The 19,646-nt window shown below is 48.4% G+C and overlaps 1 protein-coding gene across 1 annotated transcript in view; it reads right to left on the reverse strand.

Moving 5' to 3' along the window:
• The window catches only part of LOC116948735 (zinc finger protein Helios-like), a 72,591-nt gene extending 59,028 nt beyond the window's left edge, over positions 1–13,563 (reverse strand). Inside the window, exon 1 of the mRNA XM_032965760.2 lies at positions 10,159–13,563. The gene's annotated coding sequence lies outside the window, so the exon portion shown is untranslated. The remainder of the gene's footprint in view (positions 1–10,158) is intronic.
• Between the last annotated feature and the right edge of the window lie 6,083 nt (positions 13,564–19,646).

The following is a 19,646-nucleotide window of genomic DNA, read 5'->3' on the forward strand; positions in this document are numbered from 1 at the left end:
TGACAATCTAGAAGATTTAGAAGTGTGTAGCTCTAGTGGCTTCCTAATATGGGAAGGAAGAGCGTTCTAGACGGCCGCAGAAGCGCATCTGATGGCTCGTCACAAGCCGCTGCGAGGATGACCAGAGTCCACGTGATGGTTTATGCTCCTTGACGAGAAAATGACGATGAGGAATTATCGTCCACATGCACGTAAAAAGATCCCCCATAGAGGCAACACAGGCTGTTTGGACAAGTGCATAGTGAGCACATATGTAAGCTGACACGACATATGAGGGGGTGATGGGCAGCAACACGCCCGGCCGCCTTTGTCTCCCCAGTGGTGATGTTTAAACACCGCACCAGGTATTATTTTAAGGCTGAGTTTACCTAGGGGAGGCACAAGCCCAGTTCAGGTATTTGACACGGATGTTGACCGTGAACAGGAATTGAGCTGAGGTCACCGAGTTCGTAGTGCAGTAAGTTAACCACAATGGCATCGCTCCCCACACACATACACAAAGACACACACGCACGCACGTGTATACACACAAACACGCACACTGAACCCACACAAACCGCAAAGGTGGCACACACTCAACAACCTGCTTAACTTTCCGACATTTAACACTCTTGCCTGCATTTCCCTGCACAGCATCTCATATCGGAGCAGCTATCAGCCGTAGGAATGATCACGGGAGCCCATTTCATACCACGGCAGAAGTGCCGCGGCCTTTGAAGTAAAGTTTGGCTGTGGAGAATCGGCGACGGTGCTTTTTCCTGATAAAACCAGCGCCGGTGAGACATGTCGGCCGTGGCCAACAGTGAGCAGAGGATGACCGGCAAATTGATACGCGTGGTAAACACGAGCGCGAGCGCTCTTGTTGGGAAGGCCATGCGCAGCGCGCGTTTGAACCCAGGCAACGAGGCTGAAAATCGTGCTCGCTTTACCGGGTACGGGGTAAATTACTTTACGAAACGGCGACCCGAACATGCTGCTGAGGTAAGACCAAAAACACGTAGCACGTGTCAAATTACCGAGACGGGGCCACGCATCCAGACGTGCATTAGGCTCCGCGGGACTTTTTCTGCGTCGCGTTATCAAAACACATCACCTGCTCCTTGCGTACACAGAGCCGCGTGTGTGCGCGTCTGAGAAATCTGGACATGCCGAGATCCGACACGCTTCTCAAACCCAATTTTGACCTTCACCTCGTTCCCAGTGTGGTGCAAGGCCGATGCCTGGCGGTTGCTGGGGAGAGCCCTGCGCCACCAAATGTTGGACCAGCTGAGTTCACTCTGCTTAGCGGTCAATCGCCGTTATTATCGTGGCCCCCCACATACCAGCTCTACTGCCCCTCACCCCCCACTATCGCAGAGCAGCTGGAGCGTGATGGCACATGGCTGTAATCCACAGCTCTGGAGACAAAAGTTGGTAAATCCAGTAGATTTAACTCAAGAAACGGGTGGGGCTATGCGGTAGAGAGGAGATGGCAGTATAACAAATGGGTTCATGAATTTGTCTGAATAAAAAACTTGTGAGTTGTATCCACTCATATTCATGGTGGGTTTTCTCCGGGCACGACAGTGTCCTCCCACATGCAAAGCACTACTTGAAAATTGGAATTAGCCAAACATCTCTGGAAACAAGTCTTGAGACTCGGCAAGGATTTCCTGGATACATGAAGGGCATTATCGTCACAGCGTGGAACAGTGCGGACTGGAGACACCGGTCAGAAAGAATCCTTGGCTTCTCAGGCTGTGCCGTAGGAACTGGCTGAAACCAGCCATTGCTTTGTTTGTTTATTTTGTTTAAAGTGCTAAATTTAGATGAAGATAATCACCCGATGTAGGAATACAGGGACATAACCTGGCCATCTAGTTCAGAACGTAATGGTGTCAGCACAAGTACTCCCTATTCTTCCGTTCCATGAGCAACCTAACTTTGAAGTGTCTCCCGAACTCATCTTAACGTGAATCAAATGCTGACGCGCAAACTGGAACCGCAGCGCCGCTAAGTGCGCCGTCACCGCACCTTCGTGATCCTACTACCGCCCTTCATTAGCGTGACCTGTGACAAAAACCGTCAAGCCTAAAGCAGTTGCGTGAACAACAAAAAAACTAAAAAAGAAAAGGTGACCGGTTGCATCAGGAGAGGATTTTTTTCATTTCTAAGCTTTTCATTCATGCAGACACGAGGGGCGGTGAAGTCCCGACAGGAATAGAAAGCGGGCGCCAGCTACGACCACATTCCGACATCACCCAGCACGGCCCGTCCGCCCGCCTGCCCGCCCGCCCGCCCGCTATCTCCACTCTAATCCTTCGTCGAGGTGCCGGTCACGTAAAGCTGGAGACATATTAGCTTTTACGAGTCGCCGGCGCGTCCCCTGATACAGCACGCGATTGCCACTGCCCGGGACGCGCTCCGCGGGAACTTTACCCTCGGCGGCACGGTGACGCCTCGGCGGTGGCGAGGGCTTCTTAGGACACTCCGCGGGTGACGCTCGGCGTGGCACAGGGCACGTACATGCCCCAGCTACGGGGCTGCTGCTCGCAAGCCGATCAGTCCCCAACTCGCAATTAATCAGCAGCATTGGCAGTCGTGGGGTGTTTTCCAGAATGACTGGGTTGGTTCGTAAAAGTAGAAAGAGTAAAATAATCCCAACCGGGAGGTGGTGTCTCTTTTTCGGAGGTGTGCCAATGTCTCCATCACTCACCGACAAACATGGGAATCGGCAAAGAGATGCGGTTTGGCCGTTTCGCCAATATGTGTACCGGGCCCAAAGTATCTCTCCATGCTTGCACAAGAATTGGGTGGTGATCCGCTTCATTGGAAGCCCTGAGTCAGTCGTGGAAATTCCACATTCCCAATGTATGGGCAAGTCCGTCCACAGAACAAGCACTGCTGCCTACCCACTAAGTGGTGCTAATTTTATTGATCCTGGTGGGATGGTGTAGATGATTATGAATGAACCTTGAACAGGAAATTTGTTTATAACCTTTCGATTGTGAGATGAGTGTTCCACCACAGAGCCACGAGCCTGATTAAAAGTGTATATATATTTAAATCTTACACCCTAGTTAAGTGCAGTTATGGAAGCACAGAGACACGGAGAGACAGACGAGACACTGGGGCATCCGACATGCAGTTGAACTTATCCCTGCACACATTTGTGTGGTGCGTTGGCCAATTCAAAGCGGCCTCAACAGACCGCCTAGAATACACAGCAAATTATAAATCATAACTTCAAGGCTAACTAATGAACATAAAGAGAGGGCTTAACAAAATATATTTTACAAACGACTGCAATCACATTTTCAATCCTTCAGTGGTGGACGAGGAGCTCCCTCATGCTGTGCCAGTGGTAGTTGTTTAACCATACTTCACCACACTAGTGAGTGCGAGTTGGTGATTGATGGGGAGCCCAGGATCCGTTCAGATATCACTTGCCACTGACGACAGCACTGGCCAGGAATCGAACTCGTTGCGTCTGAGCTCATCGTGCATTGTGAAAACCAAAGTGCCACCGCCCCACACTCATCAATAATTATGAATAGTAATAACCCTAGAAGGGGCAAGAACTGGGGTTCAACATAACCCCTGGAAGACAAGTGCTTCATCATCAATCCACGTGGCTGGTCCAGGCAAAGCTCAAATCAATTTATTTGAGCTATGCAAATGGTCACCGAGCTCAAATGGTAACCTCTTGCAAAGCGGTAACCACTCGCAAAGCCAGACGCACCGGACCTCCCCTAGGCCACACCCGTGAGACTGTGAGTCTGGGATCTTCACAGATATCCCACCGATTCCAAACATAAACCGACAGGTCCGACAGCTCCTACACGTCTCCACGATACCGCAATGTACAAAGAGAGCTTTACAGAGAGGGACGGAGCGGGGATGTGCTATAAATAAAAAAACGAGAATGCAATAAAATAAATAAACTCTGCAGTTTAAAAAAAATAACCCAATTGTCAAAGTGTAAAAGTTTAACGTGGGCGCAAAGTGCAATGGCTTCGACTGCTGTATAAACGGCAGTGCCGATTAGTACTGTACTATTAAAGGCGCTGGATATGACTATTGCACCCATGAGGTTATGGCTGCGCTCGGGATCGAAGCAATTGTGTAGAAAACGAGACTGTTTGAATCAAGAAGAATGTTAATGTTCTTAGGTCACCCGAATGCAATGTTAAATGTCGGACTGTGAAAACAAGGGAGGCGCAGCAACGCAAACAAGACAAGGAGCAAGTACGGCATCACGGACAACCGCCTTTTCTCAGGGAGGGAGGGAGCGGGGTCTCGACGAAGAAGGCCGGGAGCTTCCGTGCCCTCTCACAAGGCGGTGCCAGTTGATGGGGCACCTCGCAAGCAACGTGGCACCACGGCAAGCCAGGGATTGTCTCCAGCCAGACTCACACCACCATCACAATCATCAATTAGCTTTGCTTTATCAAGTGCCACAGTGAGGTGGTGGTCAGAGGGCTGGCTGGTTTTTCTTGCGTGCCCCTCCTGGCTCTGGCAGTGACGTTCTAGACTGGGCTGCCTCCATGGTCAAACGAGACGCGGGGCTTCTCGTTCACCCACCGCCCTGCACGTGAACAGCGGAGTGGGACCCGTGGGTGAAACAATTTCCTGGCGACCCCAACACCGCGTCACGGCGGGCCAGAGGCGCGCCGTGACACGAACTCATTCGCCCTACACCCGCCACGCCGATCAGTTATTTGTTTTAAAATGAAATTTGTACTCATTTGACCTATTGAACTTCACACACGATAGCTGACGGAGGGCACCCTCTCCAGTAACAACAGGCGGCTGCTTGTCCCACACGGAGAGGATAAACCAATGGCTGTGGCCCACGACCACAGCACACGGACAGCGAAGCAGGAAGCGTTACAAAGAGAATACAACAGGGAAGTGCGTTTGGTCAAACTTGTACAGTACTTAAACGCAAAAAAAGTGTAGAGGTTTACAAAGGTTACTACAAGTCTTTATAAAAGTAATTTATGGGGCTAAAAACCCTGCGAGCAAACTCGAGCCTGGAGCTGGAAAGGGAAAATTTAACACGACAAGACAGATGTTCTGCATGCGGCTTCAAGTACAGAATTGTAACACAGCTGCTGTGTACAGTATGCGATCTCCATCCCCTATAGCCGTGTCACAATGTGTTGTTGGCACACGGGCACACAGGCGCGCACCACGATTCGTTTGGATTCAGACGAAAATGGCACGGGCCTCTTCTTTACCAGTTCCTCCCATCACTGGCAAGGATCGGAGCTGAGAGCAGCGACCACGTGGTGTCTGTGTGTGTCCGGCGTAACGCACGCGATAAAATATGACAGGTCATATTTAAATACTGATATATACATTGTATGTATATATTGGCCAATTAGATATAACGGATAGGAGTTTAGTGTATTCGTACGTATTAGGGCACGTATTAAACCCAGCTTAGCGTACGTATAAACAATCTTATTTTACAGGGACCATAAACGTTTTATACTTGTCATCGATAAGAGATCATTTGTAAAAAAAAAAAAACCTGGAAAATGTATAAACACAAACTGTTATAGATCATATATTCCAGTCATTCTCAAATCACAAAAAAGGCCATACTTCACCACGATGGTCAGTGCGGCTTGGTTGTTAAATGGGATAGTGCCCAGGAGCACTTCAGATACCACTCGCAAACAGGTGATAGCGGAGGCCGGGAATCGAACTCAGGTGGCCGGGTTTATAAGTGCAGTGCACTACCAACCCATGGGCCACCCGATTCACCACCATAATAGCATCAGTAGAATTCTACACCAAAGCATCTGCGAAGCCACACAGCAACATTGCTGTTGGGCATTTTAGTCCAAACGAACAGGAGAATCCAGCTTCATAAACATTTAGGGAGTGTCATGTTTATCGTTGTCCTAACGTTGCATGTCCTGTACACTACTACTATATCCAGGTGTCCAAACATGGCATGTAACTCACTACAACACACTCTAATGCATACTCCCTACAACAGCAAAGCTCTCGAGGTCTTGGTTGATATTGCTCATGCAGAATATGCCGTATACATCAGGGTGTGTAACAAGTCTCGCAGACACTTCGCCAAACCCCATCACGCTCACCTGTGCGCGCGCACAGCCCACAAAAACACGTCTGGTCAAGTGGCTCTCGAGCTAAGCCCAAGGAAGACTCTTGGGGTAAGGGTCAGGGTCAGTCTTGACTTAAAGCTTTCGTGACTGCAGGAATCCATATTCTTGGGTCTTTCGGTAAAGTCACGTAGATAGGTTCAAAGAAAATAAGTAAGGGTCAGTGTCAGGCATTGGGAAATAAAGAATGTGCCACCGCCGGAGGAAGATGGGAGATGTCCTTGTTTGTCAGAAGGTTCAAGATGGGGAAAAGTTCCTAGAAATCCACGCAGTGGAATTAACCTGTGTACACCTGTCACACACACACACACCTGTGTACACCTGTCACACACACACCTGTGTACACCTGTCACACACACACCTGTGTACAACTGCCACACACACGCCTGTGTACACCTGTCACACACCTGTGTACACCTGTCACACACACACCTGTGTACACCTGTCTCACACACCCGTGTACACCTGTCTCACACACCTCTGTACACCTGTCTCACACACCTGTGTACACCTGACACACACCTGTGTACACCTGTCACACACACACACCTGTGTACACCTGTCACATACCTGTGTACACCTGTCACATACACCTGTGTACACCTGTCTCACACACCTGTGTACACCCGTCACATACACCTGTGTACACCTGACTCACACACCTGTGTACACCTGTCACACACACACACCTGTGTACACCTGTCACATACACCTGTGTACACCTGACTCACACACCTGTGTACACCTGTCACATACACCTGTGTACACCTGTCACACACACCTGTGTACACCTGACTCACACCTCTGTACAACTGTCTCACGCACACAGGTCTGCCTCACACACCTGTCTTACATACTTGTATAAAGCTATCTCACCTGTCTTCACCACCTGTATAATCCCACACACACATACAGTATACCTGCCACACAAACAAAACACAAAGATCCCCCGTATAGCCTTAACAGATTGTTGGGGCAAGTGCTGTTAGCGAGCACCTATAAAAGGCCGCCAAGGCACAGGAGGCGGTGGGGGTGGTCAGCCTTTGTCTCCCTAGTGGCGATGTTCACACATCGCACCAGATACTCATTTGAGGCTGAGTCGACCTAGGGGAGGTCCATGACCGATTAAGATAATTATCTGGCCGTGAGTAGGAATCGAACTCGAGTCGCGGGGTTCGTAGCACAGCGCGCTAACCGTTGTACTACCGCTTGTCACACAGACACACACACACACCTCTATACACACCTGTCACACACACCTCTATAAACACCATTATACATACCTGTCACACACACAGTACTGTATACTTGTCACACAAACACAGTACTGTATACTTGTTACACACACACACACCTCTATACACACCTGTCACACACACACAGTACTGCATACTTGTCACACACACACAGTACTGTATACTTGTTACACACACACACACACACCTCTATACACACCTGTCACACACACACAGTACTGTATACTTGTCACACACAGTACTGTATACTTGTTACACACACACACCTCTATACACACCTGTCACACACACACACACAGTACTGTATAGTTGTTACACACATACAGTACTGTATACTTGTTACACACACAGTACTGTATAGTTGTCACACACACACAGTACTGTATACTTGTTACACACACACACCTCTATACACACCTGTCACACACACACAGTACTGTATACGTGTTACACACATACAGTACTGTATACTTGTTACACACACACACCTCTATACACACCTGTCACACACACACACACACAGTACTGTATAGTTGTTACACACATACAGTACTGTATACTTGTTACACACACAGTACTGTATAGTTGTCACACACACACAGTACTGTATACTTGTTACACACACACACCTCTATACACACCTGTCACACACACACAGTACTGTATACTTGTTACACACACAGTACTGTATACTTGTTACACACATACAGTACTGCATACTTGTTACACACAGACACCTCTATACGCACCTGTCACACACACAGTACTGTATACTTGTTACACACACACCTCTATACACATCTGTCACACACACACAGTACTGTATACTTGTTACACACAGACCTCTATACACACCTGTCACACACACACACAGTACTTTATACTTGTTACACACACACTTCTATAAACACCTGTCACACACACACACAGTACTGTATACTTGTTACACACACACCTCTATACACACCTGTCACACACACACGCAGTACTGTATACTTGTTACACACAGACCTCTATACACACCTGTCACACACACACACAGTACTTTATACTTGTCACACACACACCTCTATACACACCTGTCACACACACACACAGTACTGTATACTTGTCACACACACACCTCTATACACACCTGTCACACACACACACAGTACTGTATACTTGTTACACACACACACTTCTATACACACCTGTCATACACACATACAGTACTGTATACTTGTTACACACACACTTCTATACACACCTGTCATACACACATACAGTACTGTATACTTGTTACACACACACTTCTATAAACACCTGTCACACACACACACAGTACTGTATACTTGTCACACACACACACCTCTATACACACCTGTCACACACACACAGTACTGTATACTTGTTACACACAGACCTCTATACACACCTGTCACACACACCCACAGTACTGTATACTTGTCACACACACACACACCTCTATACACACCTGTCACACACACACAGTACTGTATACTTGTCACACACACACACCTCTATACACACCTGTCACACACACACACAATACTGTATACTTATCACACACACACCTCTATACACACCTGTCACACACACACACAGCACTGTATACTTATAACACACACACCTCTATACACACCTGTCACACACACACAGTACTGTATACTTGTTACACACACACCTCTATACACACCTGTCAAACACACACACAGTACTGTGTACTTGTCACACACACACACCTCTATACACATCTATCACACACACATACAGTACTGTATACTTGTTACACACACACCTCTATACACACCTGTCATACACACACACAGTACTGTATACTTGTCACACACACACACCTCTATACACATCTGTCACACACACAGTACTGTATACTTATCACACACACCTCTATACACACCTGTCACACACACACATTACTGTATACTTGTTACACACACACCTCTATACACACCTGTCACACACACATACAGTACTGTATACTTGTTACACACACACCTCTATACACACCTGTCACACACACAGTACTGTATACTTGTTACACACACACCTCTATACGCACCTGTCACACACACATACAGTACTGTATACTTGTTACACACACACCTCTATACACACCTGTCATACACACACACAGTACTGTATACTTGTCACACACACACCTCTATACACACCTGTCACACACACACAGTACTGTATACTTGTCACACACACACACCTCTATACACACCTGTCACACACACAGTACTGCATACTTGTTACACACACACACCTCCATACACACCTATCACACACACACAGTACTGTATACTTGTCACACACACCTCTATACACACCTGTCACACACACACAGTACTGTATACTTGTTACACACACCTCTATACACACCTGTCACACACACACAGTACTGTATACTTGTCACACACACACACCTCTATACACACCTGTCACACACACAGACACCTGTATACTTGTTACACACCTGTTTTTACACATACGGTATAACTGTATCACACACACACACCTGTACACACACCTGTACACACACTTCTCCTGCACAGCTATACTTTTATGACAGTGTCCGTCTTACACACCTGTACGGCACACACACACACACATATAGAGTAAGTCCTGTCATACAGAATCCGTTCAGAAGATCTGTCCACTCGCACATCCGCCCTTTCGCACTCCCCATAGTCTGTCCCTCTATTAGTCTGTGTCTATTAGTCTGTGTCTTTGTGTCTGTCCGTCTGTCTCACCTGTGCCGGCTGTGTAGTCGTCTGGGCGGGCAGACGAAACCGATCTCTCACGCAGTCGGAGCGAATCCCATCAGCGAAACGCAACTCGAGTCGCCTCAACTCGAGTCGCGTCCTGGTCGATGCGAACTCAGGTGACTCGAATGTGGCTCAGCAGGTGTGTGCGAATCAGGGTCCACACCTCCTCATAATCCTCCTCCTCCTGCTGCTGCTGCTGTTCTTCCTCCTCCTCCTCCTGCTGCTGCTGCTGCCAGTAGCCAGCGCGGTGCTCACAGCCGGCGACGTTGCCTCCTCACGGGGCTTGCCGCCCGGGGTTGCCTCCTCACGGGGCTGCGTCCTCACGCGGCTTGCCGCTGCTTGCCGCCTCACGCGGCTTGCCGCCTCACGGGGCTTGCCGCCTCACGGGGCTGCCGCCTCACGGGGCTTGCCGCCTCACGGGGCTGCCTCCTCACGGGGTTAACGCCTCACGGGGCTGCCTCCTCACGGGGCTTGCCGCCCAACTGGCCCCGTTGTGCCCTGCGGGGTTCCCTGGCGCTGCTGCTGCTGCTGCTGGGATGGCCCCCGACAGTCCGCGGCGGGTAACGACGGCAGGTAACCCTGAGCTCCCGCGAGAGAGGGAGGGAGGGAGGGACGTGGTGGTGGTGATGAGAGCCCCGTGTGTGTGTGTCTGTGTGTGTGTGTGACTCTGTGTGTGTCTGTGTGTGTGTCTCTGTGTGTATGTGTGTCTGTGTGTGTCTCTGTGTGTGTCTGTGTGTGTCTCTGTGTGTGTCTCTGTGTGTGTGTCTCTGTGTGTGTGTGTGTCTGTGTGTGTGTGTCTGTGTGTGTGTCTCTGTGTGTGTGTCTCTGTGTGTGTCTGTGTGTGTGTCTCTGTGTGTGTCTGTGTGTGTGTCTCTGTGTGTGTGTCTCTGTGTGTGTATCTGTGTGTGTGTCTCTGTGTGTGTCTCTGTGTGTGTCTGTGTGTGTCTCTGTGTGTGTGTCTGTGTGTGTGTCTCTGTGTGTGTGTCTCTGTGTGTGTGTCTGTGTGTGTCTGTGTGTGTGTGTCTCTATGTGTGTCTGTGTGTGTCTGTGTGTGTGTCTCTGTGTGTATGTGTGTCTGTGTGTGTCTCTGTGTGTGTCTGTGTGTGTCTCTGTGTGTGTCTCTGTGTGTGTGTCTCTGTGTGTGTGTGTCTGTGTGTGTGTGTCTGTGTGTGTGTCTCTGTGTGTGTGTCTCTGTGTGTGTCTCTGTGTGTGTGTCTCTGTGTGTGTCTGTGTGTGTGTCTCTGTGTGTGTGTCTCTGTGTGTGTATCTGTGTGTGTGTCTCTGTGTGTGTCTCTGTGTGTGTCTGTGTGTGTCTCTGTGTGTGTGTCTGTGTGTGTGTCTCTGTGTGTGTGTCTCTGTGTGTGTGTCTGTGTGTGTCTGTGTGTGTGTGTCTCTGTGTGTGTCTGTGTGTGTGTGTCTGTGTGTGTCTCTGTGTGTCTCTGTGTGTGTGTCTCTGTGTGTGTGTCTCTGTGTGTGTGTCTCTGTGTGTGTGTCTGTGTGTGTGTGTCTCTGTGTGTGTCTCTGTGTGTGTGTCTGTGTGTGTGTGTCTGTGTGTGTCTCTGTGTGTGTGTGTCTGTGTGTGTGTCTCTGTGTGTGTGTCTCTGTGTGTGTGTCTCTGTGTATGTCTCTGTGTGTCTGTGTGTCTCTGTGTGTGTGTCTCTGTGTCTCTGTGTGTGTGTGTCTCTGTGTCTCTGTGTGTGTGTGTCTCTGTGTATGTCTCTGTGTGTCTGTGTGTGTGTCTCTGTGTCTCTGTGTGTGTGTGTATCTGTGTGTGTCTCTGTGTATGTCTCTGTGTGTCTGTGTGTGTGTCTCTGTGTGTGTGTCTCTGTGTGTGTGTCTCTGTGTCTCTGTGTGTGTGGGGCGGGCGAGCTTGGGGAGCGGTCGCGTAGCGCCACGCCACGCCACGCCGCTGCGCTACTACGACCCCGGCCACCCCCAGAGTTTGATTCTCGCTCACGGCCAACACCGATTACCTGAACCGGTCCTGGGCCTCCCCTAGGTCGATGTAGCCTTAAATGAGTACCTGGAGCGCTGTGTAAACATCGCCGCTCGTCTACCGTACCGGCTTTAATAGGTGCTCGCTAATAGCACTTTGCTCAAAAGTCTGTTAAGGCTAGACGGGGGAGCTTTGTGTGAATACTGTATCCGTGTGTGTCGGTGTGTCTGTGAAACATACCGGTGTGTGTGTCAGTGTGTGTCTCACGGTGTGTGTGTCACGGTGTGTGTCAGTGTGTGTGTCAGTGTGTGTCTCACGGTGTGTGTCAGTGTGTGTGTCAGTGTGTGTCTCATGGTGTGTGTCAGTGTGTGTGTCAGTGTGTGTCTCACGGTGTGTGTCTCACGGTGTGTGTCAGTGTGTGTGTCAGTGTGTGTTTCACGGTGTGTGTCTCAAGGTGTGTGTCAGTGTGTGTGTCAGTGTGTGTCTCATGGTGTGTGTCAGTGTGTGTGTCAGTGTGTGTCTCACGGTGTGTGTCTCACGGTGTGTGTCAGTGTGTGTGTCAGTGTGTGTTTCACGGTGTGTGTCTCAAGGTGTGTGTCAGTGTGTGTGTCAGTGTGTGTCTCACGGTGTGTGTCAGTGTGTGTGTCAGTGTGTGTCTCATGGTGTGTGTCAGTGTGTGTGTCAGTGTGTCTGTCAGTGTGTGTGTCAGTGTGTGTCTCACGGTGTGTGTCAGTGTGTGTGTCAGTGTGTGTGTCAGTGTGTGTCTCACGGTGTGTGCCAGTGTGTGTGTCAGTGTGTGTGTCAGTGTGTGTCTCACGGTGTGTGTCAGTGTGTGTGTCAGTGTGTGTGTCAGTGTGTGTCTCACGGTGTGTGTCAGTGTGTGTGTCAGTGTGTGTCTCACGGTGTGTGTCAGTGTGTGTGTCAGTGTGTGTGTCAGTGTGTCTCACGGTGTGTGTGTCAGTGTATCGTTGTGTGTCGGTGTGTCCCACGGTGTGTGTCTCAGTGTGTGTCAGTGTGTAGTTGTGTGTCTCAGTGTGTGTCAGTGTGTCTCACGGTGTGTGTCTCAGTGTGTGTCGGTGTGTAGTTGTGTGTCTCAGTGTGTGTCAGTGTGTCTCACGGTGTGTGTCTCAGTGTGTGTCGGTGTGTCCCACGGTGTGTGTCGGTGTGTCCCACGGTGTGTGTTGGTGTGTGTCTCACGGTGTGTGTGTCAGTGTGTCTCACAGTGTGTCGGTGTGTGTCAGTGTGTCTCACGGTGTGTCAGTGTATCGTTGTGTGTCAGTGTGTCCCACGGTGTGTGTCGGTGTGTGTGTCAGTGTGTCTCACGGTGTGTGTGTGTGTGTCAGTGTGTCTCACGGTGTGTATTTGTGTATGTCGGTGTGTGTGTGTGTCAGCGTGTAGTTGTGTGTCGGTGTGTGTGTGTTAGAGGCTCGCCATGGGAACCGCACACTACAATGCGTCAGGTTCTCGCGGAGAGAGGCTACTGAACGCGATGATTGAATAGACTCACACCACAGGTACACACACTACAGGTACACACACTACAGTCATATACACACCACAGGCATATACACACCACAGGTACATACACACTACAGGTACACACTACAGTCATAGACACACTACAGTCATATACACACCACAGGTACACACACTACAGGTACACACACCACAGGCATATACACACCACAAGTACATACACACTACAGGTACACACACTACAGTCAGATACACACTACAGTCATATACACACCACAGGTACACACACCACAGGTACACACACTACAGGTACACACACTACAGGCATATACACACTACAGTCATATACACACCACAGGCATATACACACCACACTCATATACACACCACAGGTACACACACTACAGGTACACACACTAAAGGCATATACACACCACAGGCATATACACACCACAGGCATATACACACCACAGGTACACACACTGCAGGCATATACTCACCACAGGTACACACACTACAGGCATATACACACTACAGTCATATACACACCACAGGTACACACACTACAGGCATATACACACCACAGTCATATACAAACCACAGGCATATACACACCACAGGTACACACACTACATGCATATACACACCACAGGCATATGCACACCACAGGTACACACACCAGTCATATACACACCACAGGTACACACACTACATGCATATACACACCACAGGCATATACACACTACAGTCATATAAACACTACAGGCATATACAACACTACAGGCATGTACACACATTACAGGTACACACATTACAGGTACACACTACAGGTATACACACACTGCTGGCCTACATACACTCACACATCAGGTATACACACACACTCACTACACTTGTAGTTACACACACTCCAGGTATACACACACACACACACACTAGTCTTGTAGCTACACACACTCCAGGTATACACACACACTAGTCTTGTAGTTACACACACTCCAGGTATACACACACACACTAGTCTTCTAGTTACACACACTCCAGGTACACACACACACACTAGTCTTGTAGTTACACACACTTCAGGTACACAATCACTACACTTGTAGTGACACACACTCCAGGTATACACACACACTAGTCTTGTAGTTACACACACTCCAATTACCAACACACTAGTCTTGCAGTTACACACACACTAGTATTGTAGTTACACACACTCCAAGTATATACAGTGAGGGAAAAAAGTATTTGATCCCCTGCTGATTTAGTACGTTTGCCCACTGACGAAGAAATGATCAGTCTAAAATTTTAATGGTAGGTTTATTTGAACAGTGAGAGGCAGAATAACAAAAAAAATCCAGAAAAACGCATGTCAAAAATGTTATAAATTGATTTGCATTTTAATGAGGGAAATAAGTATTTGACCCCCTCTCAATCAGAAAGATTTCTGGCTCCCAGGTGTCTTTTATACAGGTAACGAGCTGAGATTAGGAGCACACTCTTAAAGGGAATGCTCCTAATCTCAGCTTGTTACCTGTATAAAAGACACCTGTCCACAGAAGCAATCAATCAGAGTCCGAACTCTCCACCATGGCCAAGACCAAAGAGCTCCAAGGATGTCAGGGACAAGATTGTAGACCTACACAAGGCTGGAATGGGCTACAAGACCATTGCCAAGCAGCTTGGTGAGAAGGTGACAACAGTTGGTGCGATTATTCGCAAATGGAAGAAACACAAAAGAACTGTCAATCTCCCTCGGCCTGGGGCTCCATGCAAGTTCTCACCTCGTGGAGTTGCAATGATCATGAGACCGGTGAGGAATCAGCCCAGAACTACACGAGAGGATCTTGTCAATGATTTCAAGGTAGCTGGGACCATAGTCACCAAGAAAACAATTGGTAACACACTATGCCATGAAGGACTGAAATCCTGCAGCGCCCGCAAGGTCCCCCTGCTCAAGAAAGCACATATACATGCCCGTCTGAAGTTTGCCAATGAACATCTGAATGATTCAGAGGACAACTGGGTGAAAGTGTTGTGGTCAGATGAGACCAAAATGGAGCTCTTTGGCATCAAGGAGGAGGAATGCTACCTATGACCCCAAGAACACCATCCCCACCGTCAAACATGGAGGTGGAAACATTATGCTTTGGGGGTGTTTTTCTAAGGGGACAGGACAACTTCACCGCATCAAAGGGACGATGGACGGGGCCATGTACCGTCAAATCTTGGGTGAGAACCTCCTTCCCTCAGCCAGGGCATTCAAAATGGATTGTGGATGGGTATTCCAGCATAACAATGACCCAAAACACACAGCCAAGGCAACAAAAGAGTTGCTCAAGAAGAAGCACATTAAGGTCCTGGAGTGGCCTAGCCAGTCTCCAGACCTTAATCCCATAGAAAATCAGTGGAGGGAGCTGAAGGTTCGAGTTGCCAAACGTCAGCCTCGAAACCTTAATGACTTGGAGAAGATCTGCAAAGAGGAGTGGGACAAAATCCCTCCTGAGATGTGTGAAAACCTGGTGGCCAATTACAAGAAACGTCTGACCTCTGTGATTGCCAACACCGGTTTTGCCACCAAGTACTAAGTCATGTTTTGCAGAGGGGTCAAATATTTATTTCCCTCATTAAAATGCAAATCAATTTATAACATTTTTGACATGCGTTTTTCTGGATTTTCTTGTTGTTATTCTGTCTCTCACTGTTCAAATAAACCTACCATTAAAATTATAGACTGATCATTTCTTTGTCAGTGGGCAAACGTACAAAATCAGCAGGGGATCAAATACTTTTTTCCCTCACTGTCACGCACACTAGTCTTGTAGTTACACACATTCCAGGTACACACTCACTACACTTGTAGTTACACACACTCCAGGTATACACATACACACTAGTCTTGTAGTTACACACTCCAGGTATATACACACACACACTAGTCTTGTAGTTACACACACTCCAGGTACACACACACTAGTCTTGTAGTTACACATACTCCAGGTATATGCACTCACACTAGTCTTGTAGTTACACACACTCTAGGTATACACACACTCCACGTATATACACACACACTAGTCTTGTAGTTACACACACTCCAGGTATACACACACACTAGTCTTGTAGTTACACACACTCCAGGTATACACACACTCACTGGTCTTGCAGTTACACACACTCCACGTATATACACACACACACACACTAGTCTTGTAGTTACACACACTCCAGATATATATACACACACACACTAGTCTTGTAGTTACACACACTCCAGGCACACACACACTCACTGGTCTTGTAGTTACACACACTCCACGTATATATACACACACACACTAGTCTTGTAGTTACACACACTCCAGATATATATACACACACACACTAGTCTTGTAGTTACACACACTCCAGGTACACACACACTACACTTGTAGTTACACACACTCTAGGTATACACACTCACACTAGTCTTGTAGTTACACACACTCCAGGTATACACACACACTAGTCTTGTAGTTACACACACTCCAGGTATACACACACTCACTGGTCTTGTAGTTACACACACTCCACGTATATACACACACACACTAGTCTTGTAGTTACACACACTCCAGGTACACACACACACTAGTCTTGTAGTTACACACACTCCAGGTACACACACACTACACTTGTAGTTACACACACTCTAGGTATACACACTCACACTAGTCTTGTAGTTACACACACTCCAGGTATACACACACACACTAGTCTTGTAGTTACACACATGCCACAAGTGACATGTGGCATGTCACTTGTGGCATGTCACTGGTGGCATGTCTCTGGTGGCACGTCACTTGTAGCATGTCACTGGTGGCTCGCACCAAGAAAGGTCTGGGTTAGATTCCCGATTCGGGCGCCCTTCTGTGTGGAGTTTGAAAGTTCTCCCCCTGTTCTGCTCGGGGTTTATCCGGTGAGCTCCCATAGCTGAATAAAAACAGGCACAATGTAAATGGTATTGACCAAACAATCTCAATCCTGAAAGATCGACTTAAACTACCGAGTGGGCACACGGCGAGCAGCGAAGTCGCCCCTACAGCGAGATCTTGACAAGGTGTTGAGACTTAGTAGTGTGGCTTCTCCGAGTAGATAAACGAAAGAACAACAATACTAATAGTGCACGAGGACCCAAGGTACACCAGAGATGCTGTATACGGACTGTGAAGCATTTCCATGGGAATTTGCGAGGTTTTTTTTTTAACCAAGAAACACCTAAAAGTTATGTCCTGCTCAAGTGATCGTCTGTCGCTGACAACCCTCAGGAGTGGAAGTTCCACATTCCTTTTGGCGGCGGCGAGTCTATCCAATAGGACAACCGTTTGCCTTCCCCACAAACTGGTACATATGTTATCGATCCAGGATGATTGATGGGCCGAGTCACTCCATCCCCAACCAAGCAGGATTTGAACTCACAACCCACACACACACACCGGTGTCCCAGACATATGTATGATACATGCGCGTGACATTATAGCAGTGCGCGTGCATTCACGACCCTTAGCCATCCATTGGCGGGCCCTACAATAGAGCGCCAGTGAAGGAAATTCCACATTCCTATCATGGGAGTCATGGTCAGTCTAACCGTGGGGACTGACTGTAAACATTGTGCATGTCGCATTCGTGATGTCTACATGGTTTGTAATTTGGTAGCGATGTGTAATAATGGCAGGTGTAATATGCATACTGGGTGAGCCGTCGATTATTACGGGGCCATCCATTGAGTCGGTCCACAAAGATCTGTCAACTTGACCCCTCGACCCCTTCACCCCCTCGCTGTCGGCACGCGGAATTTTTACAGCCCCCCCCCCCCACCCAATTGAGTACTTCCGACTGACGTACCCCCCCAATTGAGTACTTCCGACTGACGTACCCCCCCCAATTGAGTACTTCCGACTGACGTACCCCCCCCCTCCCCTACAGATCGGCCGATATTTAATCCACGCAGAAACAATCAAGGATTACTAATATTTATGCGTTTCAGGTAGTCCACCGCCGGACTATCTAACTCATTTGAAGGCCAATGTAGACAAATTATTATCGAGGCTTCACCCCCCCCCACACACACCCCGTCTCCTATGCGAACATTGTCAGTAGACCCCCCCCCGCCATTCGCACACGAACGCGTTTGTGTTACCCCCCTCCACCCTCCATGCGTACGGACTCAATGTATGGCCCCTAATGGATGGCCCCTATTAGGTACCCCACTGATTCTAATGACCGTCTTGTCAGCAGCTGACAAATATCGTGAACACGATTGGCTTCCACATCTCTTCACAGTGTGAGAAGATGTAACGTCTGGATCGAGATTGGCGAGAGACGCGTAGAGCGTGTTCAATGTAACGCGGCTTGTTAGATAATAATCGATCGATCTCCTATTATGTATTTGTGGTGTCTCGACCGAGATCTCCCCGTGGCTAAACGTGCGGTGTGGCACGTCAAGCGGGACTCGTGAAGCGGGACTCGTGTGGAGGTGTCCGTGTGGTGGTGCCCGTGCGGTGGTGCCCGTGCGGAGGTGTCCGTGTGGAGGTGCTCACTGTCCCACCACGGCGCGCACGCGTCTCCACCACGTGGGCTTGGGCCTCGGACAAATACTGAATGTGTACATGCACTATTCACGGTGTGTACACGCACTATTCACGGTGTGTACACGCACTATTCACGGTGTGTACACGCACTATTCACGGTGTGTGCACGCACTATTCACGGTGTGTGCACGCACTATTCACGGTGTGTACACGCACTATTCACGGTGTGTACACGCACTATTCATAGTATTGTACACGCACTATTCACGGTGTGTACACGTACTATTCATAGTATTGTACACGCACTATTCACGGTGTGTACACGCACTATTCATAGTATTGTACACGCACTATTCACGGTGTGTACACGCACTATTCACAGTATTGTACACGCACTATTTACAGTATTGTACACGCACTAATCACAGTATGTGTTGTGTATGTGATGCACAGGCTTGCTTGTGTTGTGTATACCATATACTGTATAT

This window comes from Petromyzon marinus, chromosome 34, assembly GCF_048934315.1.
Source record: "Petromyzon marinus isolate PM22_M1 ecotype Great Lakes invasive population chromosome 34, UKy_Petmar_22M1.pri1.0, whole genome shotgun sequence".
NCBI classification, from domain to species: domain Eukaryota; kingdom Metazoa; phylum Chordata; class Hyperoartia; order Petromyzontiformes; family Petromyzontidae; genus Petromyzon; species Petromyzon marinus.